The sequence below is a fragment of the Podarcis cretensis genome (genome assembly GCF_951804945.1).
Source record: "Podarcis cretensis genome assembly, chromosome: Z".
Lineage (NCBI taxonomy): Eukaryota > Metazoa > Chordata > Lepidosauria > Squamata > Lacertidae > Podarcis > Podarcis cretensis.
In genome coordinates, this window is record NC_137184.1 from 9,279,278 (window position 1) to 9,304,422 (window position 25,145).

Below are 25,145 nucleotides of genomic sequence, written 5' to 3' on the forward strand. Positions count from 1 at the left end.
ACAGAGTGGGGGAAACTAGAGGGAGGAGGGCAGGAAAGCCATGATGTCATAAAAGGTTTGCTTCCTGGCTCTGGGGTCTAGAGGCAGCATGGGAAGTAACAATCTGATCCCTTTAACAGCTGGAGCTAAAGACACCAGGAGTAATAATCACCATAATAAATAAAAAGGTCTGGAGAACTAACAGGAGGCAAGGTATGTTCTCCACCACCACTGTCCAGGCCACTTCCTGCTTCCTAGAAACACTGTCATGGTAAGGGGAGGCCAACTTTGCCCCAATCCATTAGCCAGAGATGGAGCAGCTACTCTTGATGATTGTGTTTCCTCTCTCCTCTCCTCTCCTCTCCTCTCCTCTCCTCTCCCTAATCCTTTTTCTTTTTGTGTTGTATCTAATACAGTGGTGCCCCGCAAGACGAACGCCTCGCAAGACGGAAAACCCGCTAGACGAAAGGGTTTTCCGTTTTGGAGGCGCTTCGCAAAACGAATTTCCCTATGGGCTTGCTTCACAAGACGAAAATGTCTTGCGAGTTCCTGCGGGGTTTTTTCCCTCCCCCCCCCCTTTTCCTAAGCCCTAAGCCGCTTATCTGCTGATCTGCTGATAAGCCGCTTAACAGCTGATCGCTAAAAGCCGCTAAACCGCTAATCCGCTAAGCTGTCAATGGGCTTGCTTCGCAAGACGAAAAAACCGCTATACGAAGAGAATCGCGGAACAGATTCTTTTTGTCTTGCAAGGCACCACTGTAGATCATTGGTCTTCAACTGGTGGTTCAGGATACATGACTGGGTTGTGGCCCGATCCAAAATGAGTTACCACTGCAGCACTATCACCATCAGGAAAAGCGGGCAGGATTAAGAAATGGGACCTCAAATATATATTTGGGTTAAAGGTTGACCTCAGGCCTGAAAAAGTTGAAGACAACTGCAATTTATTTACATTTACTTACTTAATTTGTATCCTATCTTTTCCTGCAAGCAGCTCAAAGTGGCACACAGAGTTCCTTTTATCCTCACAACAATCTTGTGAGCAGTGTTAGAAACTGAGATATGAAAGCTAGGAGCTACATGGCACCTTAAACCTAGGTTATGGGCCCAACAATGAAATGTCTAGGTGTGCCCTTTTGTAACAAGAACACAAAGCTGAAAATGAATGAACTACAGCTAAAATATTATGTTCATTTTCCCCATGGTCTAGTCCTTCTCTTGCCTACCTCCCTAGTATTCTAAAGAGGGTCTCTTCTCCAGTCTTCAGAGAGTAGCTGGAAGTGGGGAGGCAGAAAAAGGTCCTCTTTTCCTTCCACACTGCAGTTTTAATCTGAAATCTTAGGCGCAGTACTGTGCTCAGTGCTCAGAAACTGCTCGCACTAACTAAATTGCCTGTCGCAAAATGCGCCTAAAACATTGGGAGTTTCGAACACTGCGTGTTAGGTAACCACTACACCAGCAGCAGCTAGATTGTGAGTGTGGGGGAAGGGGCTGTGCTAATCTTTAACTATAGGCATGGTGTTTGTCCAAACTGCGGGAGGCAGTGGAAGACAGGATTGCCTGGCGTGCTCTGGTCCATGGAGTCACAAAGAGTTGGACACGACTAAAGGACTAAACAACAACAATAGGCACAGTACTTAGGAAATATTTGGTGTTCTATCAGTGCCGTTGCTGTTTTCTATCATTAGAACCAACATCTTTTTCAGAGGGGGATGGAAGATAAAATGCCCCAAGTTCTGTTTTCACCTCTGTAACATCAGATGCCTAAAATAAAAATCAGAACACAAAGGACAGCCTCATACTGTTCAGAGACCATTGGTCCTTACCTTAGCTCACCTGGAGTCCCTGCACACACATTTTATCTCTCTGGTTGAACACAACATGGAAGCCACTGAACCACAAACATTGTTATCTTGACTTGTCTGTTTCCCTGCTTCTCCCTGCCTTAGTCACTGAGGCACATAGGTACTGAAACAGGCAACAACCACACATACACATACACCATGGAAAGTAAAGGGTGATAGGGACAGGGCTTTTTTTCAGCCAGAACTCACCAGAACTCAGATTTGGCATCTCTCAGGTGTGCGCCATTGCCCTTATAAGAGAACAAGGGAGGCATTCATGGTGAGTTTATTCAACAAGGCATAAGGCAACCAGCTGTTTGAAATCATCTGCTATAATGGTTCTGTAAATGTGGCTCCACACCATACAGTTAAAGCCCATGGTTTTCCCTAAAGAATATTGGGGACTGTAGTTCACCCGCTCACAAAGCTACAATTCCCAGCACCCACAACAAAATATAATTTCCCAGTATTAAATGTGCTTTAAATGTGTGGTGTGGACATGGTTTAAGGCTATACATATTTACTGGTGGTTAAGTCCCCTTGGATGGGACGCGGGTGGTGCTGTGGTCTAAACCACTGAGCCTCTTGGGCTTGCTGATCAGAAAGTTGGCAGTTTGAATCCCCGCAATGGGGTGAGCTCCCATTGCTCGGTCCCAGCTCCTGCCAGCCTAGCAGTTTGAAAGCACACCAGTGCAAGTAGACAAATAGGTACCAATCCGGTGGGAAGGGAAACGGTGTTTCCGTGCGCTGCTCTGGTTTCGCCAGAAGCAGCTTAGTCATGCTGGCCACATGACCTGGAAAAACTGTCTGTGGACAAACGCCGGCTCCCTCGACCTGTAAAGCGAGATGAGCGCCACAACCCCAGAGTCGTCCACGACTGGACTTAACTGTCAGGGGTCCCTTTACCTTTCCCTTTAAGTCCCCTTGAGCTCACTGAGGCTTACTTCTACAGTGGCACCTCAGGATAAGAACTTAATTCATTCCTGAGGTCCGTTCTTAACCTGAAACTGTTCTTAACCTGAAGCACCACTTTAGCTAATGGGGCCTCTTGCTGCCGCCGGGCTGCCACTGCACAATTTCTGTTCTCATCCTGAAGCAAAGTTCTTAACCCGAGGTAATATTTCTGGGTTAGCGGAGTCTGTAACCTGAAGCGTATGTAACCTGAAGCGTATGTAACCCAAGGTACCACCGTACTGAGGATTTGTGCTGCAAAAGGGGAAAAGCAGAGAGGATAAGCAGGTAAAAGAAATTGTCTTACCCAGTGATCTCAACATGGAATGAATTGAGCTCAGTGGTGCTGTGGTCAGGCAGGTACAGCAAATATTACACTTGAAAGCCGAGCAAGTGAGTGAAGTGTGGCTCAAGGCACTGGTCCCAAGGTCGCATGGAGAGACATGCTGGTGGAGCCAGAACTGAAACAAATGTGTTCCCTCCTCTTGGCAAAAGGTCAGACAGATTAAATCTTGAAAAAGGACCTTGTCAGAGGAAAGACAACCTCGCTTCCCCCCTCCCCCTTTGCAAAAGGCCCAGTTGTCCCAGGCTTCTCCTTTTTAGGAGAAAGGGTTTCAGAACTGGGTGAGGGTGTCTGTGTGCATGTGTGTCTGTGTGCTCATGCTGTTCAGATCAAATATGAAAATGAATTGGTTTGTTTGCTTGGCAGTTAATGACTGGTCTGGTTTGCAGAGATTGATAAGAAGCCAAAGGGGGCTTCGTATCGAGGGGTGTTCTTGAAAGCCTTTTGTTGTGGCTTTGCGAGGAGGTTGCAGAAAGTGACCTCAGTCCGGAGACAACTAGTCGCCAACTTCAGCCTCATTTAGGAACACCAGGACCTGCCTTCTGCTGAGTCAGACCATCTAGCTCAGTATTGTTGACACAGAGTGACAGCAAGTTCTCTGGGATTTCAGGCACAGAGGCTCTCCTGGACCTACCTGAAGATGCCAGGGATTGAACCAGGGACCTTCTGCATGCAAAGCAGATGCACTGCCCCTGAGCCCTTCCCATTTGCTTTCTTTGAAGCTGCTCAACTCTTCTCCCAGGTTTATGGTGGCCCTCCATTGCAGGCTGTCAGCCCTGCTGGCCTCTTGGGGTTCTGGGAGTTGGAGTCTCCATCCTTGCTCTGTTTGAAGCCTGGTCCTAGTCTAGTTTAAACGTTCTTAGAAAACCAACGGTAGGGAAGTTGCCCATCATTCATGAGCACCTCAACAGCAAACTGAGCAGGCACACATGTTACCTGTTCAGACGTCTTTCCCGTTAGCTTGAGATGTATTTCAGTTGTAGTACAGTGGTACCTTGGGTTAAGTACTTAATTCGTTCCGGAGGTCCGTTCTTAACCTGAAACTGTTCTTAACCTGAAGCACCACTTTAGCTAATGGGGCCTCCTGCTGCTGCCACACGATTTCTGTTCTCATCCTGAAGCAAAGTTCTTAACCCGAGGTACTATTTCTGGGTTAGCGGAGTCTGTAACCTGAAGCATATGTAACCTGAAGCATCTGTAACCCGAGGTACCACTGTAATAATTTCTAAATGTGCTTCTATCAGATCCACACCATACACTTAAAGCACATCTAAGGCACATGACTTCCCCCAAAGCATCCTGGGAACTGCAGTTTCCCCCTCAGAGCTACAGTGCACTGCAGGCTTAACAAACTACAGTTCCCAGGATTTATTTTTTTTTGGGGGGGGGACAACCTTAAATGTGTGATCACTATACTTTAAATGTGTGGTGATCTGCCATTAATTAGCATCTGAATATTTTATGCAAATGAATGCCCTCCTTTTTGGCCATGCATCAGTGGCCTTATTGATGCAGTGGGTCACTGATGTTAGACTTCCTTTTTCTGTTCGTACTGGGTGACTCATACAGTCCTGTTTATCACTCATCATGCTGAATTTGCATCAAGGCTGAATAAGGAATTGCAGACACAAGTCCAGATGTTGCACTTACTCTTTTTTAAACGGAGTTCGTTCACACCTTCAGCTGCAGGCCTTTATACAATGAAGCATTGCTCATCCGAGATAAGAAAGTGAATAGCACCAACATTTATCAGACTAACGAGTATAGTGACATTGCTTGAGGCTCTCTACAACTGAAAGAGGAGGAAGGCCATTGTATCACTAGGGCATTGTAGACCAGGGATGGTGATTCTGAGGCTTGGGTCTTGTGGTCAGTAATCTCCCCGGGCCACACCCCTTCTTCCCCGGCCACAGCTGTCTCTGGGCCTGCTCCATACCCTACTTGAGTGAGCGCAGAGTGCTGTTGTGTTCAGGTTCTGTTTACAGACTTCCAAAAAAGGTAAAGGTACCTTCCAAAAAAGGTAAAGGTAAAAGACCCCTGACAGTTAAGTCCAGTTGCGAACAACTCTGGGGTTGTGGCGCTCATCTCGCTTTAAAGGCTGAGGGAGCCGGCGTTTGTCCACAGACAGTTTTTTCAGGTCATGTGGCCAGCATGACTAAGCCATTTCTGTTGAAACCAAAGCAGCGCATAAAAACGTCGTTTACCCTCAACAAAGGAAACTGATTTGTAGAAATGTCACATGGAAAAAATATGAGAGACATGACACATACTTCTGTAAAACAAGAAAATCTTTAATAAAAAAATTAAAAAGAAAGAAAGAAAGAAATGTCGTTTACCTTCCCGCCGGAGTGGTACCTATTTATCTACTTGCACTTTGACGTGCTTTCGAACTGCTAGGTTGGCTGGAGCTGGGACCGAGCAACGGGAGCTCACCCCGTCGTGGGGATTCGAATCGCCAACCTTCTGATCTGCAAGCCCTAGGCTCAGTAGTTTAGACCACAGCGCCACCCGCATCCCTGCAGACTTCCAAAGAGGCATCTAGTTGATCTCTGAGATAACAGGATGCTGGAGTATATGGGCCACTGGCCTGATCCAGCAGGACTCTTCTTATGTTGTTATGATCAGGTGGCAGGTGATGAGAAATACTCCCATCTTCTTGAGACCCTGGAGGGCCTCTGGACCACCTCCAGCTGATATTTAGGCCAGGTTTCCTCAACCTCGGCCCTCCAGATGTTTTTGGCCTACAAGTCCCATGATCCCTAGCTAGCAGGACCAGTGGTCAGGGATGCTGGGAATTGTAGTCTCAAAACATCTGGAGGGCCGAGGTTGAGGAAGCCTGATTTAGGCTTTCATCACCTTTTCCCCTTTGCAGAGGTGGGGAACTTATGAGGGCAGTCTTACCTTGGCAGCTGGTGGACTGCTCTAGGGGATTTTCTGGCTGATATAACTGGCACTCCAGTCAAAGCCCTGGTTGACCTCTGGAACATCGGAAATGGCTTGGGTCATTGACATGATGGCCCCTGAACCCTCTTCCTGCTTCATGGAGCCTGTTTGGCTCCTTGGGTATACTCCAGAGTTTAGGCAAGAAACAAGCTGGGAGATTGCTTGAACATAAGTGGAGGAAAACTCCAGTCGAATGCAACTGAACACTAGTGGGGGTTCATCATTGAGCCTACCTAGTGGCAGTGAAAGTATGCCTTCTTTGCTGCCTCCATTGCATCCTCATTGTGCTGTCCAGCACAGCTATTTTGGGTAGAGCAGGGACTTTTGCAGTCTGAAGGAGGTGACAGAACAAATGGTAGTTCAATGTCACTTATTTGCAAAGCATTTTGAGGATAAAATCACTTGCATTCACCAGTTCTGGGCACCACAATTCAAGAAGGACACTGACAAACTGGAACGTGTCCAGAGGAGGGCAACCAAAATGGTCAAAGGCCTGGAAACGATGCCTTATGAGGAACGGCTAAGGGAGCTGGGCATGTTTAGCCTGGAGAAGAGGAGGTTAAGGGGTGATATGATGGCCATGTTCAAATATATAAAAGGATGTCACATAGAGGAGGAAGAATGGTTGTTTTCTGCTGCTCCAGAGAAGCGGACATGGAGCAATGGATCCAAACTACAAGAAAGAAGATTCCACCTAAACATTAGGAAGAACTTCCTGACAGTAAGAGCTGTTCGACAGTGGAATTTGCTGCCAAGGAGTGTGGTGGAGTCTCCTTCTTTGGAGGTCTTTAAGCAGAGGCTTGACAACCATATGTCAGGAGTGCTCTGATGGTGTTTCCTGCTTGGCAGGGGGTTGGACTCAATGGCCCTTGTGGTCTCTTCCAAATCTATGATTCTATGATTCTAGGATCTTAACTCCTCTGTTATAGCAGATGAATCTCATGGGGGGTCCAGAGCACTGTCTGGTCCTGTTGTGTTGGATGAGTTGCAGTTGGTAAGGCTTGAGGTCAAGGTGCTTGGATTGGCCAAGGTGACCACTTGCACTTTGGACCCTTGCCCCTCATGGCTGATTAAAAAAACTAGCAGGGAGTGGACAGCCGGCTGGGCCAGGAAGATGATTAATGGCTTCTTGTGAGAAGGGCTGGTCCTTACCTGCCTGAAGGAGACAGAGATAAAACCACTCCTCAAGAGACCCTCCCTGGATTCAGAAAATCTAAGTAATTACTGGCCGGTTGCTAATCTCCCCTTCTTGGGCAAGGTTTCTGAGCAGCTGGTCATGGGCCAGATCCAGGTGCTCTTGGACGAAACTGATTTTCTAGATCCATTTCAAGTGGGGGCTTAACCTGGTTTTGGCACAGAAATTGCTTTGGTCTCCCTGAATGACAGCTTCTGTTGGGAGAGAGAGAGGCGAAATGTATCCCTGTTAATTCTCCTCAACTCCTCAGTGGCTTTCGATACCATTGACCATGGTAGCTTTCTGGAGCAGCTGTCCAAATTAGCAGTGGGTAGCAACACTTTGCAATGGTTCTGGTTCTACTTGGATCATCATTTCCAAAGGGTGATGCTTGGGGAGTGTTGTTCTGCTGCATAGAGTCTTCAATGCAGGGTTCCTTTGTGTTCAATTTTATCTCCCAGACTGTTTAACATCTACATGAAACCACTGGGTGGGGTCATTCCAAGTTATGGAGTACGTTGTCACCAATATGCTGATGACACTCAGTTCTATTTCTCCTTTACATCTGCAGGTAAGGCAGTGGAAGTGCTGGACAGGTGTCTTGCCTCGGTAATGGACTGGATGAGAGCCAAGAAACTGAAGCTCAATCCAGATAAGACTGAGGCACTGTTAGTGGGTGGTTCCCTAGACCAGTTGGGTGGGAGATTGCCTGCTCTTGATGGGGTTAGACTCCCTCTAAAGGAGCAGGTACGTAGCTTGGGGGGTACTCCTGGATCCTTTGCTGTTGCTGGAGGCTCAGGTGGCCTCAGGGCCCGGAGTGCCTTCCATCAGCTTCGACTGGTGACCCAGCCATGCTCCTATCTGCACAGGGATAGCCTAACTACTGTTGTCTATGCTCTGGTAACCTCAAGGTTAGATTACTGCAATGAGTTATAAGTGGGGCTGTAAAATGACCTGTGATCCTCAGATGAAAGGCAGGATAGAAATAATAATAATAATAATAATAATAATAATAATAATAGTAGTAGTAGTAGTAGAAGTTAGTAGTAGAAGTTAGTAGTAGTAATAGATGATTATTCTGGTCTGGTAAATATTTTCTGTCCTTAGTTTCTGTGCATCATTCTGCTGTTAAAGGCAGAGGACCAGGAGCAGAATAAAAAGGTGGCAACAGTCACTGGGCATCTATTTCTGGCAAGCTTCTCCATTTGTTGAGCTCATCATCAAAAGCCCTTCTCTGGGCATCTTTGCTGACAGATGTTAAGGGGCTCGTGGCTGAAGGATAGAAGGTGCAACAAATAGACTTTTCCCTGGGAACACTTGCCCGATGGTTCCTTAATGCAGTGCTCTTCAACCTTGGGTCTCCATATGTTGTTGGACTACAGCTTTCATCATCCCTGACCATTGGCTAAACTTTCTGGTGATGATGGGGGTTGTAGTCCAGCAACATCTTGGGGTCTCAAGCGTGAAAAAACCAAATGACACTGAACCAGATGTGTCAGCAGTGCATCAGGTGTATCGTTCTGCTGATGCTGCCATGGAACTTGAAGTTTTACCGGTGAGTCTGAATTCCTGTAATTTTGCTTTTGTTATTGCTGGTGTTTACTTTTTGTCTTTCCAGCCACCAGTTGCCAACCACCTCCCCTCACTAGAGTAAAGCAGGGCTGCGGTGCTGAGCCACCAACCCACCTGCTGACCCGGCTAATATGGTCCTTGGCAGGCTTAAAGGAGCCCTGGGCCTCACTGCTCTGGGGTGCCTGCATGGAGGCACCTGGTTTGCACCCACTCAAAAACTGTGCTCCTGGGCCACGGCCCCCCTGGCACCCACCACACCATGCCCATGAGTTTTCCCAGATGATATTTTGTAGGAGGGGGCCAAATGCACTCTGCATTTGCACTGGGACACTTTTATTGCTTTAAACAAAAGAAGTCCCATGGCCGCATCACTTCCTGGTGCAACTGGACTTCTCTGTGACCCTTCCTCTCTGCAGGGAGGTGGGACCGATTTGGATGCTCCCCCCCCCGGTCCTGAATGGGGTAACTGTGCCCCTGAAGGACCAGGCGCACAACCTGGGAGTCATTTTGGACTCACAGCTGTCCATGGAGGCACAGGCCAATACTGTGTCCAGGGCAGCTGTCTGCCAGCTCCACCTGGTACGCAGGCTGAGACCCTACCTGCCCGTGGACTGTCCTGCCAGAGTGGTGCATGCTCTAGTTATCTCTTGCTTGGACTACTGCAATGCACTCTACATGGGGCTACCTTTGAAGGTGACCCGGAAACTATAATTAATCCAGAATGCGGAGGCTAGACTGGTGACTGGGAGTGACTGCCGAGACCATATCACACTGATCGTGAAAGACCTCTAAAGTGCCTTCTCGGTAGTGGCGCCCTCCCTGTGGAATGCCCTCCCATCAGATGTCAAGGAAATAAACAACTATCTGACTTTTGGAAGACATCTGAAGGCAACTCTGTTTAGGGAAGTTTTTAATGTTTGATGTTTTATTGTGTTTTTAGTGTTCTGTTGGGAGCCACCCAGAGTGTCTGGGGAAACCCAGCCAAATGGGTGGGGTAGTAGTAGTAGTAGTCGTAGTAGTAGTAGTAATAGCTCTCTTCTAAATATTGTTCCAAAATGCTTGTGATTTTATTATGTAGGTTGCAAAGTCACCTTGAACATGTTGGAAGGGTGACGCAGCCTGTGAGGCCTCAAAGAAGTATATATGTAAACAAATAATTCCTCCAGACAGACAGTTTACTGATTAAAATTCATCCAGATTTTCTTGCACAGAGCTTTCGCAGAGGTCAGACTATGTCCAGTCATTGCTGAGCATTTGTTCTAACTTGTCTGTGGGAGGTAATAAGATGATGAGCCATTGTCCTGCATTCCTCCTTATTTACTTGCTGGGTGTTTATACATCTTCTTCTTAGCCATCCATCCATCCACTCCACACCTTTCAGTGTTTTTCTCCAACCCTTTCCAACCCCCAACCCCCTGCAAAAAGCCAGTGTTCTCAGTGTATTTGTTGCACAAGTGCACCAGAGTGCTTTAATCCACTATAAATGCACAAAACCTCAAGTTCCAGTTATTGACAGTCTGGAGGTACCCGAAGATGCTTGCTGCAAAACAAAAGGCACTGAGTTCATTGAGTTCCTAGTAGATATGCTGATGTTTGTGGCTTGAATGAGTAACCTCACGTGAATCAGCCTCTTTGCTGACAAGCCTACTCTAGAAGCATCATCACTAAGAAACTGGTCAGGACTGGCTATCAGTTCCTGTTGATGAAAGGGAAAGATCTATTCAGTTTCTGAGCTTATCAGTCAGGCCTAATGTTTGGTTGTTAGTCCTGGGCAGCTTTATGGTGTTTTCTATCAGTGATCTATGATCCTCTTCTTCTGAGCCGCTGAATAGTGTTTCTTGAGCCATTATCTGGGAAAAGGCTGGAGCTTTTTCAACCCAAGACCTGTATTGTGTTCTGGGCAACCTTCGGGGGGCCACATGCTAGGGGTAGGAGGGGCCAGAGGCAATGATCAGGGCCAGCCCAATACATTTTAGCACCTGAGGCAAACCACAAAATGGTGCCTCCCTTCCTACCAGGGAAGAAGCTGAGAGCGAAGATCTACAGCAGGAGCAAGGGGGGGAATAAAGATCTGCATTGGCTCTGCTGCCCCTGTGGATCCTCCTGCCTGAGGCAATCACCCAACCTTGCCTCATGGGTGGGCTGGCCCTGGCAGCTATTGAAAATTGTAACTTTATATGGTAAGCTAATTTCTGCACTAAATTTTCTTGGGAGAAAAGCAATGACAAACCTAGACAGCATCTTAAAAAGCAGAGACATTACCTTGCCAACAAAGGTCCGTATAGTTAAAGCTATGGTTTTCCCAGTAGTGATGTATGGAAGTGAGAGCTGGACCATAAAGAAGGCTGATCGCCGAAGAATTGATGCTTCTGAATTATGGTGCTGGAGGAGACTCTTGAGAGTCCCGTGGGCTGCAAGAAGATCAAACCTCTCCATTCTTAAGGAAATCAGCCCTGAGTGCTCACTGGAAGGACAGATCGTGAAGCTGAGGCTCCAATACTTTGGCCACCTCATGAGAAGAGAAGACTCCCTGGAAAAGACCCTGATGTTGGGAAAGATGGAGGGCACAAGGAGAAGGGGATGACAGAGATGGCTGGGCAGTGTTCTCGAAGCTACCAGCATGAGTTTGACCAAACTGCAGGAGGCAGTGGAAGACAGGAGTGCCTGGCGTGCTCTGGTCCATTGGAACACGAAGAGTCGAACATGACTAAACGACTAAACAACAACAACAATTTCTGCACACAGGCTCCTACTTAATGCCTCTTCCTTGCCTGGAGGATAATCAAAGACACATCCTAGCCAGGCAAAAACACTCACTGAGGGTGCAAAGCTGGGTTGGGCTTGGGGCAGAGTCCTGAGGGTCAGAAAGAAGGAACTGGAGGGCCTTGTTTGGCCTCTGGGTCTGAGGTTCCCTACCATATAATAACATTTCATTATCTGTCCTGGGATCTCTTGGGATGAAGGGCACTAAGGAAACAACAACTGAAGAGATAAATTGAAATATAAAAACTAAAAGCCTGATCCTGTGATCTGGTGTGGAAGGGAAGTAGTCCGGGGAAAGCTCCAGCTCAGGGATACAGCAAATGCTTTGGGTGCAGAAGGTTCCAGATTCAATTCCTAGCATCTCCATGTAAGTCTGGGGAAGTCCCTTGTGTCAGGGCTAGGCTCTGTGGGCCATAATCCAGGGTAAGGAGCTGGGAACCATAAACTGTGGATGAGTCAGTGTGGGGCAGTGGTTACAATGCTAGACCATGGGCCAGGAGGCCATGTTTCGAACCCTACACTCAGCCGTAAAGGGTGGCCTTGGCCTTAAGGATGCAGGAACATCCCACGTGGGGGCTGCCACATTGACCCACCCACCACCACTGCTTCTATTACCTGGCCTGGGTGGCAGCACCCATAAAACAGCAACAGTGGGTCCAGTGAGATCTTGCAGAGCTCTTGTGAGATCTCATGAGATTTCAGCAAGATTTCATGATAAACCACCGGCGTCAGAGGTGCTTCAGTTGCCCAAGGCAGCTGCCTTAGCCCACCTCATGGGCAAGCTGGCCCTGATCCCACAGCTCTCAGGCCATGTTGCTGAAACATGGCTGCTGGTTGGGAAAGAGAGACCTTTATACTCCTTCCTGCCCAAAGGAACCCAGAAATCAGTGGGCAGAATCCTTCAGGAAGACTCCATTGGAAAAGGCTGCTGCCTGCAGCTCCCCAATTGCTCACACAAGTCAGTCACACCCAGAGAGATCCCAGCAGCTCCTTGACACTCTGGGTTCTATTTTGTGGGTGGGAGTCAGCCACAATCTTGTGTAACAAGCCTGCATCCCTCTGTCCCCCACAAATAATCTGGGGAGGGCTGCAGCTTGCTGGCAGAGCATCTTCCTTGCATGTAGAATGTCTCAGGTATCCTAAGCCCCGCAATGTTGCTAGGATAGGGCTTGGGAGACAGGTGGATGAGAAGGAAGTGAGGGGTTGAATTGTAGGAACTTGTGTTGGAGGAGGGGAGGTCTCCTTTTTCCATCCTGATTTCAGTTGCTTTGGAAGAAGAAACAGGGATTCCAGCTCACCACACTACAAACTTCCTGAAGAGTGGGAGGCTGGGGATATCTTTAATCAGTCAAGAGGGGAGACTAAACAGATGCTTGAGCAGGGAAGGGGGGATGCAGTCTTGTCACCTGCAACCAAGTTGCTGCCTTCTCAGGTGGGAGCAGAACTGGCCCATCCCAATGGGAGCCTGTGCTTGCAATCCTGACATTCCCACAGGTCAAGTGAGTCTTGTGAGTGAGTGAGTGTGCCATGCCTTATCTTTAAAAGCTTGGCAGGAAGGACAGGGAAACTTGTTGGGACATCTTGGGAAAGTGGGTGGAGCAGAAGCCAATGACAGAGAGAGGCAGGGCCGACGGCAGGCTGAGCAAACCCCTTCTAGTTTTCTCCCCAGCCTGCTCCCTGCTGAGTTCTGTGAGAGGCAGAGTTGAGACTAAGAAGGAGGAATCGTATCCAGGGCCACTTCCTGGACTGACTGTAAGCAAAAGGTGAGCAGGTGGGGTCTGGCTGAAGAGAGACTGAGCTTGGTGGGGCAATGTCCCATTCACCCTAATGTACCAGCCTCCACTGATCTTATGCATACTGACTCAGCTTGATTTACCTTTCAGGTAAACATGCGTAGCATGGAGCTGAGGGTACCATCATCCTGAGTCCTTTCTGAGAAGGTTATCTCACCCTCTGATCCTTTTATGATGTTTATGCTGGTCAAGTCTTCCCCTTTGCTTGCCCTTTGACTTTTCCCCTTATCCTTTTCGAAAAAAATGTTTATTTTGAGTTGTAGGAGGAAGTTAGCCAAAGAGCAAAAACCCTTTCTTCTTTCTCCCACACTGGGGAAACCGAGGCTCACTTTGCAAATCATGAAATTCTTCGTCTTTTGCTTCAGAGTCAGCACCCATGGCCTAGCCACAGGAGCTCACTCTCCTCCTTCCGTCCTTTGACCATAACCCTTATATCAAACTCCAGATGTGAGGGGAGATTAACTGAAAAACCAGCAGATGCCCTTGAGCCAGCCTGTTGAAGCAAGCCTGATACATACACTCAGAACAGAAAATACCTTTTTAGAGAACTGTGGGTGTCAGCAACCTGGGAGCAGTTTCTGTTTTTCAGGTTGCCAACTTACCCCATTCCCAGCAGGGCTTGGAGCATCCTTGGGGAACATAGGAACTAAGGACTCCTCTGGACAATTGTTTATTGAGCATTCATCCTGATTTGTTTGCATGAAGATTATCCCAGCGGCGGAGCATATGCCCATGCTGCCCAGGATGGGTGCGCTCCTGAAGGGGGCGTAGCATAGAGGGTTCCCTCCCAGGCGCGGGATAGCACTTAACAAACTTCGGTTCCCAAAAGTTTTTAAGGTATCATGTTTTGTTGTGTTTGGAAGCTGCCCAGAGTGGCTGGGGCAATCCAGTCAGGTGGGTGGGATACAAGTTAATAATAATAATAATAATAATAATAGTAATATAATGGGAAAGCCATTCCTATACAAAGTGGTATGACAAAGCTTGAAATGTATAGTGCAGATGGGGCTTCTACACTGTCTACACCAGGCTTCCTCAACCTCGGCCCTCCAGATGTTTTGAGACTACAATTCCAATTCCCATCATCCCTGACCACTGGTCCTGCTAGCTAGGGATCATGGGAGTTTTAGGCCAAAAACATCTGGAGGGCCGAGGCTGAGGAAGCCTGGTCCACAATGACTGGCAGGGACTCTCCCAGGTTTCAGACATTGAGCCTCCCCTGCCCCCCCACCAGCCACAGCTGGAATCACTGGGAATTGAACTGGGAAACTTTCACATGTGCTACTGCTTGCTGACCCACAACCCTTTGATTGTGCTCTGAGGTGAGTTACGTAAACCTTGCTTAATATTAGTCGTGAATAAGATGAGTGTAAGTTAATCTGCATGAAAGAGGACAGTTTTGCTTTTGTTCTCCGGTTTTCTTTGAGAAGGGAAATACCCAGGCTTTGCACAGAGGCGTTCTTTGTTAAGCCTGTTTTAAAGAGAGAGAGAAAGAAAGAAATGCAGCAAAACAGAGAGGTGCTGACCTTGCCTTTGAGGCTGCTTAAGGGCAACACTTTTTATCTTACTCAGAAGAAAAGGGTGCTTAGGAACATGTGGCAACATAACCCTCATTATGCATTGCAGAGATGGTAAGAGGGCCAGCATGTATCAGGGACCCCCTGAGGGGCACAAAGCGTTTCAGCAGTGCATTCCACTGTCTTCCAATAGAGCCCCAGGTGAGGGACATAGGAAGGTGCCTCGTATGGAGTCAGAACAGCAGTCCATCTAGCTCAGTACTGTCAACACTGACTGGTACTGTTCCCTGGGATTTCAGACAGGGATCCTTTCCCAGTGTGTCTGGAGATGCTGGGGATTGAACCTGTGAGCTTCTGCCTGCAGAGTAGATGCTCCACCACTGAAGTCCGGCCCTTCCTCAATGTAGGAGCATAGGAAGCTGCCTTATACTGGATCAGACCAGTGGTCCATTTAACTTAGCACTGTCAACACCGACCGGCAGTGGCTCGCCAACATTTTTATAATGAAAAAAGGGATGTCCATCATCTTCTCCATCATCATCATCATATTTATACTCTGCTCCACTCTGAGCAGCGTGCAACATATATAGAAAGGTAAAGGTAAAGGACCCCTGACAGTTAAGTCCAGTCACAGACGACTCTGGGGTTGCGACGTTCATCTCGCTTTACAGGCTGAGGGAGCTGGCGTTTGTCCGCAGACAGTTTTTCTGGGTCATGTGGCCAGCATGACTAAGCCACTTCTGGTGAAACTACAGCAGCACACGGAAATGCCGTTTACTTTCCCGCCGGAGTGGTACCTATTTATCTGATGACACTCAGCTCTATCTGCTGATGGATGGCCACACCGACTCGACCCCGAACACACTGACCAGACGCTTGGAAGCTGTGGCTGGATTGTTTCGTGGGAGCCGATTGAAACTAAATCCTTCGAAGACAGAGGTCCTATGGCTAGGTCGGGATGGTATGGGGATGAGGGACCAACTGCCTTCTCTTGTGAGGGCCCAATTAGTGCCATTGCCTTCCGTTAAGAGTTTGGGTGTAATCCTTGACGCCTCCCTTTCCATGGAGGCGCAGGTTACAGCAACAGCTAAGGCGACATTTTTCCACCTTCTCCGCATCAAGCAGTTCCACCTTTCCCGCCCCGACTTGGCCACAGTGATCCATGCGACGGTTATCTCCAGGCTTGACTACTGTAATTCGCTCTACGCGGGGCTGCCCTTGAAGCTGTCCCAGAAACTCCAGCGGGTACAGAATGCTGCAGCGAGGCTCCTCACGGGGTCTCTGCCATGGGAGCATATTCACCCAGTGCTTTTCAAGCTGCACTGGCTCCCGGTGGAGTACAGGGTCAGATTTAAGGTGCTGCTTTTGACCTTTAAAGCCCTTCACAGCCTAGGACCCTCGTACCTACGGGACCGCCTCTCCTGGTATGCCCCACGGAGAGCCTCAAGGTCCATAAATAACAACACCCTAGTGGTCTCTGGCCCTAAGGAAGTTAGATTGGCTTCAACCAGAGCCAGGGCCTTTTCAACTCTGGCTCCGGCCTGGTGGAACGCTCTGCCTCATGAGACCAGGGCCCTGCAGGATCTGATTTCTTTCCGCAGGGCCTGTAAGACAGAGTTGTTCCGCCTGGCCTTTGGCTTGGAGCCAATTTGATTCCCTCCCTCCCTCTCTTTTTTTTTTCTTCTTTTCCTTCTCCTCCTGCGATGAGGCTACATTTTAATATTTTAATGTTCCATTATTTTAATGTTGTATTTTATTTTTGTTTTTAAGTTGTAATCATTCATCTTGTTTTTATTATTGCTTGTAAGCCGCTCTGAGCCCGGCCTTGGCTGGGGAGGGTGGGGTATAAATAAAATATTATTATTATTATTATTATTATTATTATTATTATTTACTTGCACTTTGATGTGCTTTCGACCTGCTAGGTTGGAAGGAACAGGGAACGAGCAATGGGAGCTCACCCCGTCATGGGGATTAGAACCGCCGACCTTCCGATCAGCAAGCCCAAGAGGCTCAGTGGTTTAGACCACAGTGCCACCTGCGTCCCATTATATAGAAATATAACAAAACATGAAACATTAAAAAACTTCCCTATACAGGGCTGCCTTCAGATGTCTTCTAAAGGTTGTATAGTTACTTATCTCCTTGGCTTGGGGGTCGCATAACTCTATACCCACTGATGTTCTACCATACTTTCCAACATTTCTCTGGTGAAAATAGGGATGTCCTAAGGAAAAGCGGGACATTCTGGGATCAAATCAGAAACCATTAAGTTTCTGCTTAATCTGCTGCTAACCAGATTAAGAGACCTCTGAGTATAGGGCGGTATATAAATTCAATTATTATTAACAACAGCAGCAGCAGCAATATCAACCACCACCACTCAGTCCATCTCTTTATTATGGTCAATGCCCAATATTCAACCTGCTGTTAATGAGACAGGCTGGTATCTCCCAGTTCATGGGTGACTTGAGCTTCAGGAACAATTTCCAGATATATGACACTCCTCTCTAAATCAATACTTCTCCCTTCAGTTTGCATCAGTGCTTAAGTGTTTTTTTTTCCATCTCCCACAGATATTGTGTTACTGTTCAAAACACATTTGTATCTGTCATATCATTGCATGAGTGTTTCACACCCTGCTGGAGAAAACTTCCCTTTTCCAATTTCCACATTGCCTTCTATGCAGAAAACTGCTGGTCATCTCAACCCCCTCCTCCTTCTCCATCTGAAGCAACTTGGGGATCACCATGGAAACGGTTACCAATTAACTGCAACTGAGTATGTAACGGCTGTCTTTGGAAATGAGGAATGGGAGAAGCAGAGCTGGTGGCAGCAGTGCCCTTGTGACAGGTGCCTAAGCAGACTTCAGCTCCATTTATACTTTTCCTTTGAAATGTTTTAGATCTTTTGTTTGATTAAAGGCCTCTCTGCTGAATGATTTTATGAGTTTGATTAATCATCTTATCCTATATAATTTTGCATACACAGAAATAACTCTCGGTGACTCTGGAATGACCTCCCTGAGAATTCGGTCATGTACTGACTCTTGCTTTCTTTCAGGCACCCTATCAGTACAAATCATTAAGAGAGAGAAATATACATATTAGTCTGAAATAATTATGGAACTGATTTCTCTTTTTGCTGCTGCAGAAATTAAAGATACAAAGAACTGTAACAAATTAACAGGAAATGTTTCAGATTGTGCATCTCTGAAATGGATTGTTAGCGGTGCTGTTTTTATAGAAAAAGAGGTACCTTGTTCTCTTAGAATAGCAATGGTGCCCACCTGAGAGGTGCCGAAACTAAGTTTCAGTGAGTTCCGACTGAAAAAAAGCCCTAATTATTAGTATGGTGAGTTTCCCTATGGAGGGGCTCAGAGGGGCTGTCCCTGGATAAGTTCATGCCAATTGTGGGAATCCAATCCAGCCTGAAGCCCCTGTTCTGCCTCCCACGTTTCCAGATCATTCCCTCCTGCCAGCGCTTGCTGGCGAGTCTCTGCCTACAAAGGTGTCTGATTCCAAGTCTAGCTCTGAGCTGGCTGAGTCTCTACCTCTGTCAAGTAGGACATGGAGATGTCAATAATAAAAATAATAATAATTTTTATTTATACCCCGCCCTCCCCAGGCAAGGCCGGACTCAGGGCGGCTAACAAGCAATAATAAAAACAAGTTGAATGAATACAACTTAAAAACAAGATTAAAATACAACATTAAAATATTGAAACAATAAAATATTAAAATGCAGCCTCATCACAGGAGGAGAAAGGAAAAAGGAAAAGGAAAGAGGGGGAGGGAATCAAATTGGCTCCAAGCCAAAGGCCGGGTGGAACAACTCTATCTTACAGGCCCTGCGGAAAGAAATCAGATCCCGCAGGGCCCTGGTCTCATGAGGCAGAGCGCTCCACCAGGCCGGAGCCAGAGTTGAAAAGGCCCTGGCTCTGGTTGAGGCTAATCTAACTTCCTAAGGGCCTGGGACCTCTAGGGTGTTGCTATTTATGGACCTTGAGGCTCTCTGTGGGGCATACCGGGAGAGGCGGTCCTGTAGGTACGAGGGTCCTACTGCTCAGGCCTAGTCTGCTAGAAGGAATTCTCATCTGCTTACCCAGGCCAAAGATGCAGCCCACTTGCCACGCTAAAGTCATGCCCACACCACCTTTACATAAGGAGAGTCCATGGAGTGTGTTAGCTGTTGGATCAATGCCTTAACTTGCCTAGACATGCATTGCATCTGTTGTGCTTTTGACTTTTGCCTTGCTTTTGCATTATACTGATTTGAACATTAGTGCTGTGGGCAGAAAACGTAATCTGGTATCGAGTTCTTCATCCAAGGGGGAGCCTGGACATCGTGGTTAAATGGGTGCCCAATTGTATCCAGATATAGACAAAAACTTGTTATTTCACCTCAGGAACCATCATGCAAAATTTGGTCAGGAGGTAAAGGCGGAGCTGCTCTGGCACCCGGACATGGTGTGCACCCCAGGCAGGGCTAGCCGCCTGCAGTGAGCGGCGAGCATCCCAGGGTGTGTGGGGGGTGCCGTCTGTGGAAAGTGTTCCAGGGGGGTGGCGTGGCGATATCACCCCCCCAGGGATGACACCCGGGGTAGACTGCACCCACCGCATCCCCCTTCCTCTGCCACTGTCAGTAGGTGCCCAAATGCAGACCATTCATAGAAAGCAGAGAGCTTTCCCTGGGAGGAGAAAAGAGAGGATCCCCTGGGAAGAGAAATTTGTTGTCAACGCACTCTGTGAATTGTGGATCTGTGAAGAGAATAGGGGTTGCCTAACAACTCTGCGACAGGGTGAGCTCCCGTTGCTCGATCCCTGCTCCTGCCAACCTAGCATGTCAAAGTGCAAGCAGATAAATAGATACCGCTCCGTCGGGAAGGTAAACGGCGTTTCCGTGCGCTGCTCTGGTTCGCCAGAAGCGGCTTAGTCATGCTGGCCACATGACCCGGAAGCTGTACGCCGGCTCCCTCGGCCAATAAAGTGAGATGAGCGCCGCAACCCAAGAGTTGGCCACGACTGGACCTAATGGTCAGGGGTCCCTTTACCTTTACCTTAACAACTCTCAGCACCTTGACAAACTACAGTTCCCATGATTTTTTGGGAGAATCTATTGCTGCTTAAGGGATGCGGGTGGTACTATGGGTTAAACCACAGAGCCTAGGACTTGCCGATCAGAAGGTTAGTGGTTCGAATCCCCGCGACGGGGTGAGCTCCCATTGCTCAGTCCCAGCTCCTGCCAACCTAGCAGTTCGAAAGCATGTGAAAGTACAAGTAGATCAATAGGTACCATTCCGGCGGGAAGGTAAACGGTGTTTCCGTGCGCTGCTCTGGTTCGTCAGAAGCGGCTTAGTCATGCTGGCCACATGACCCGGAAGCTGTACGCCAGCTCCCTCAGCCAGTAAAGTGAGATGAGCGCCACAACCCCAGAGTCGGTCATGACTGAACCTAATGGTCAGGGGTCCCTTTACCTTATTGCTGCTTAAAGTGGTATTGTGCTGCTTTAAATGCCTTATGTGCAGATGGGACCTTGAGTCCAGCACTTCTCCAGACTACACAGGACATGTAGGAAGCAGTTCCTGGTAAACACCGGCAGCTGGTATAATTAATACAGAGTATAAATAATAATGTGCCCTTATTCTGCTGTCACAAGAGTTTCTTGTTGTTTGTCAGAGGACAGTTTGCCTCAAGGAATTTCCATTCTTGTTATCTGTCTTGTCTGGCGTTAAGATCAAGCAAACAAGTAATGCAACCTCTTGCCAAAACTTAGAAAGTCCCTTTGCAGCTGCTCTTAAATGTTCCCAAAAGAAGAAATGAAAGTCTGTGGGTTTCTGTTTTGCTAGTCTTTGTCTCCAGTTTTTCTTTGTCTCTTTCCCCATCCCACCCCACCCTGCAAGTCTGGTCAACTGGCAAGCCAGGTCACATCCCCCCTTGCACCATACATTTAAAGCATATTTTCCCAACAAAAAAATATTGGGAACTGTAGCTCAGTGATTCTTATTGCAGGGAAGGGGTAAGGTGTTTTAAATGAAAACAGCTTGTTGAGGATCAGCATGAACTACTCTGGATTGATAAAAGCTGCTTTCTTGTGCTATGAACAGGTTAGTGTGTGTGCAGCCTTAGTACTGATGTGCGCACTTAAACCTAAAAGTCTGTATGCTTCATAGTGTTCATATTCACCTGGCTGCTTATGGGCTGCTGGTTCATGTTTACCAGGCAGGCTCTCTACTGTATTAGTAAAGTATTTAAATTTAAAATCTCTTTATCACGGTCAATGACCAGTATTTGTGTTAGTATTAACAGGCTGTGAACTGCATCAGTGTTCATATGCATGATCTTCCCTTACATGCGCATTCAGCCACCCACAGATTTACCTTCTAAACACCCTGGAGGGAGAAACTGAATCCCGAAGCTTAGCAATATTAGCAACTCAAAGATTCCTAGCAACCCCAGAAGGCTAGAATACAATAAATAGGAACCATGATTTACCCAGGACAGAGCCCCTCTAATAGGAAGTGCCCCTGGTAAACAGCGAGAAGTATTAAAATGCATTAGAATGTTGCAGAGTGGAGCTTTCCTGATCAGGGTAACAGATCGCTGTGAATTTTTCCAGGAAACAACCAGATGCCATAAGGATTGGCACCCATCCCTCCAAACAGCTTAGGTGAATCTGTCACCCCTGCTTTCATGCACCCATCCCCATGTTCTTCTGCAATGGATGAGGCCAGAAGATGCCTCTGCTCAAAGGTGGGGCCAACAGCTCACAGGACTGTTAAACTTGTTCACCCTGTTGCTCCAGGGAGGAGTGTATGTATGTTATGCCCACAGGTGAGCATGTTTCCGTGTTTCAGCCCAGATTGTCTAACGAGCAAGCAGGAAGCAGGAAGAGATCACTGAGAGGATGGAACAAAACACAGAGGCAAATGTTCCTCCATTCATTGTTTTTAAGGGTCTTGGTCTGATGCTTATGTTGTCTTAACATGATGGGGAAGGGCTGTTGTTTTTTGAGGAACAGAGGATCTGATCAAATCCACTCCGTACATGGAAATCACATTTTAAACATGTGGCTCCCACCAAAGAATCTTGGAAATGTTGTTTGTTAAGGGTGCTGAAAATTAAATTATTGTTGTTGTTGTTGTTATTCATTGCATTATATTCCACCCTTTTCTCCACGGAGCTCAATATGGTGTACATGGTTCTCCTACTTCTCATTTAATCCCCACAACCTTGTGAGGTAGGTTTGGGTGTGTTGAAAATGGCTTTCCTATCTTTTCTCAGTCCCCTCTTTTCCATGTTAAACATGCCAAGCTCCCTCAACTGTTCCTCATAAGGCTTGGTTTCCAGACCCTTGATCATCATGGTCCATGGGTGTAGCCAGGATTTTTTGGGGGAGGGGCAGAAGCTCAGCTTTGTATTGATTGGGGGCAGCTGCCCACTGCCCCCCCTTGGCCACACCCATGTTGTGATCATCCTTCTCTGCAGATGCCCCAACTTGTCAAGATCCTTCTTAAACTGATCCTAAATGATTAAATGATGCAGACATATGCATACATTTCTGCGCATTGGTGCTTGTTGAAGACCTGTGAGCAGAGCAGAGCAGTTTCTCACCCAGTCAGTTGATAAACAACCTCACCAGGTAATGCAGAGCAAATGTTTGCAAAGGGAACCAGTGATGCTTAGTCTGATGAGCAGCATCTGTGATGCCCACACAGAACCTCCTACAACCGTGCAGGTCCTGACAGTGCACCATGTGGGAGCAGGAAAGTACCTTGGGAGCCTCAGGCTGCACAACAAGTGTCTCCTGATGGCAGCTCTTCCTGGAGAGGGCTAATCAGGGGGAAATACAGTGGAATAAGCATGCAGTTGAAGTGTGACTGAGTTCCAACAAGCTAGTCATGTTTTTCCAGGGTTTACCCTTCCTGCTTGCTTTGCATCCTTGGCCTCGCTCCTGTATGGTGCTGTTTCATGCCTCTGCATAGCCATAGATTTGAAGTTAAAATACATGATGTTAGGATCTTTAGGCACCAGGCAAACCATGAACCACCAGGCAGACCATGTACGTACAGACTATACATTTGAAACACACTTTAAATCACCTCCCCAACTCCAGAAACTACTAATTTTTTAAGGTTGCTTGGAATTGTAGTTCTGAGGGCGGGTGTTCTTTAGTTCTTTAGGGGTTTTTGAATGTTTTATGTAGTTTTATAGTAGTTTTATGTAGTTTTATAGTAGTTTTATAGTAGTTTTAAGTAGTTTTTATGTAGTTTTATGTAGTTTTTCAATTTCATTGTTCTGCATGGGACAATGACAATAAATATATCATATATCGTATTGTATATCGGGTGGTGCTGTGGTTTAAACCACAGAGCCTAGGGCTTGTTGATCTGAAGGTTGGCCGTTCGAATCCCCCGACGGGGTGGGCTTCCGTTGCTCGGTCCCTGCTCCTGCCAACCTAGCAGTTCGAAAGCATGTCAAAGTGCAAGTAGATAAATAGGTACCGCTCCGGCGGGAAGGTAAACGGTGTTTCTGTGCACTGCTCTGGTTTGTCAGAAGCTGTATGCCGGCTCCCTCAGCCAATAAAGCAAGATGAGCACCGCAACCCCAGAGTCAGCCACGACTGGACCTAATGGTCAGGGGTCCACAAATTATTCGGCATGTGTGTGTGTGAACACTCTTTAACTGTGTTTTAAATGTATGGTGCCCAGGCAGACAAATTCTGCCCCCCCCCCGAAGCTTGCAATAGTATCCATGGGAAAGGTTGTCGTTGTGTGATGGTTTAATGCTGTAAATACAATCAAAGTTGCATTCCAAACACAGAGAAGATTAGCCAGAAAATCACTTCTTGGCCTAGAGGTAGAACAAGAATGATAGGAGTTAAAAGGTTTCAATTACTTAATAATGAGATAGGTCTATAGTTTTTTACCTCTAAGCCAAGCCATCTGTATCTTTTTTAGGGATTAAGGTAATATACGCTTCTTTCCAGGTGTTTGGAATTCTCCCTTCTTTTAGTACATTGTTCATGACTTCACATAGCACTGGGGAAAGTTGATCACTTAATATTTTATAATATTTAGCCGAGATACCATCTGGCCCCAGCGCTTTTCCTGTTTTCATTTTTTTTATTGCTTTCCTAATTTCTTCCTCTGTAAATTTCTGATTTAGATATTCTCTTTCTTCAGTCGTGATCTGTTGCAATTGGTATTTTTTTAAGTAATCTTCTATCTCATTATCTATCTCTTTTTCTCTTTTGTATAATTCCTTATAGTATTTCTGAAATATATTCTTTATCTTCTTTATCTTTAACCGGAGGTTAAAGGAATTAAGGTAGGAAGCAAGGAATTCAAAATAAAAGCATTTGCAGATGACCTGATATTAACATTGGAAGATCCTAAGAACAGTTTACAAGAAGCCCTACAGAAACTAGAAGAATTTGGAAAAGTGGCAGGTCTCAAGCTCAACAGGAATAAGACTAAAATGATAACAAAAAATATAACCCAGGAAGATATAGTAGAGCTAGAACGAAGGGCGGGAATTATGGTTGCTAAGAAGGTAAAATATCTAGGAGTGTGGATCACAGCAAAAAATATAAACCTATACAAAGATAATTACGAGTCTACTTGGAAGGATGTCAAGAAAGATTTAGAAATCTGGGAGAGATTGAAACTTTCCTTCTTAGGGAGGATATCGGCTATTAAAATGAATGTCCTGCCCAGAATGTTATTTTTGTTTCAAACTATACCAGTAATGAAAGGACTAAAACAGTGTAAAGATTGGGAAAGGATCTTAGCGAGATTCATTTGGCAGGGAAAAAGATCAGAATAAAAATGAAAATACTGGTAGATAAAAAAGAAAGAGGGGGGTTTTCTTTACCAGATTTGAGTTTATATTACGAAGCGGCTTGTTTAACGTGGGTGAAAGACTGGATAAAGCTAGAGAATACTGATATCTTGGATTTAGAGGGCTTTGATAACAGGTACGGGTGGCACTCGTACCTGTGGTACGAAAAGCTGAAAGTTCATAGAGGCTTTCTAAATCATATAATTAGAGGACTATTATTTCAAGAATGGGAAAGAATAAGAACCTGCTGGAAAAGAAAACCCCATGGTGGATCTCACCAATAGATGTCTTAACTGTCAAAAAAACTAACATGGAGGGGGGAAAAGCTACCTATGAAGATCTTATCAATAAAACTGATCAGGGCATAAAACTCAAGCCCTATGAGGAGGTAAAGAATGTACTCACGGGGTGGCTGCAATACCAT

At 46.6% G+C, this 25,145-nt stretch overlaps 1 long non-coding RNA gene across 2 annotated transcripts; it reads left to right on the plus strand.

Annotated features, from left to right (window-relative positions):
• Positions 1 to 99: 99 nt before the first annotated feature.
• LOC307207961 lies at positions 100 to 17,817 on the plus strand. 2 transcript variants are annotated; one of them, XR_013834894.1, is made up of 5 exons: positions 100 to 192; positions 7,806 to 7,902; positions 10,830 to 10,986; positions 13,239 to 13,332; positions 17,569 to 17,817. It is a non-coding gene; the product is annotated as an uncharacterized lncRNA (long non-coding RNA). The 2 variants fall into 2 exon arrangements; XR_013834895.1 differs by lacking the exons at positions 100 to 192; positions 7,806 to 7,902 and having other exon boundaries at positions 10,272 to 10,986.
• The last annotated feature ends 7,328 nt before the right edge of the window (positions 17,818 to 25,145 follow it).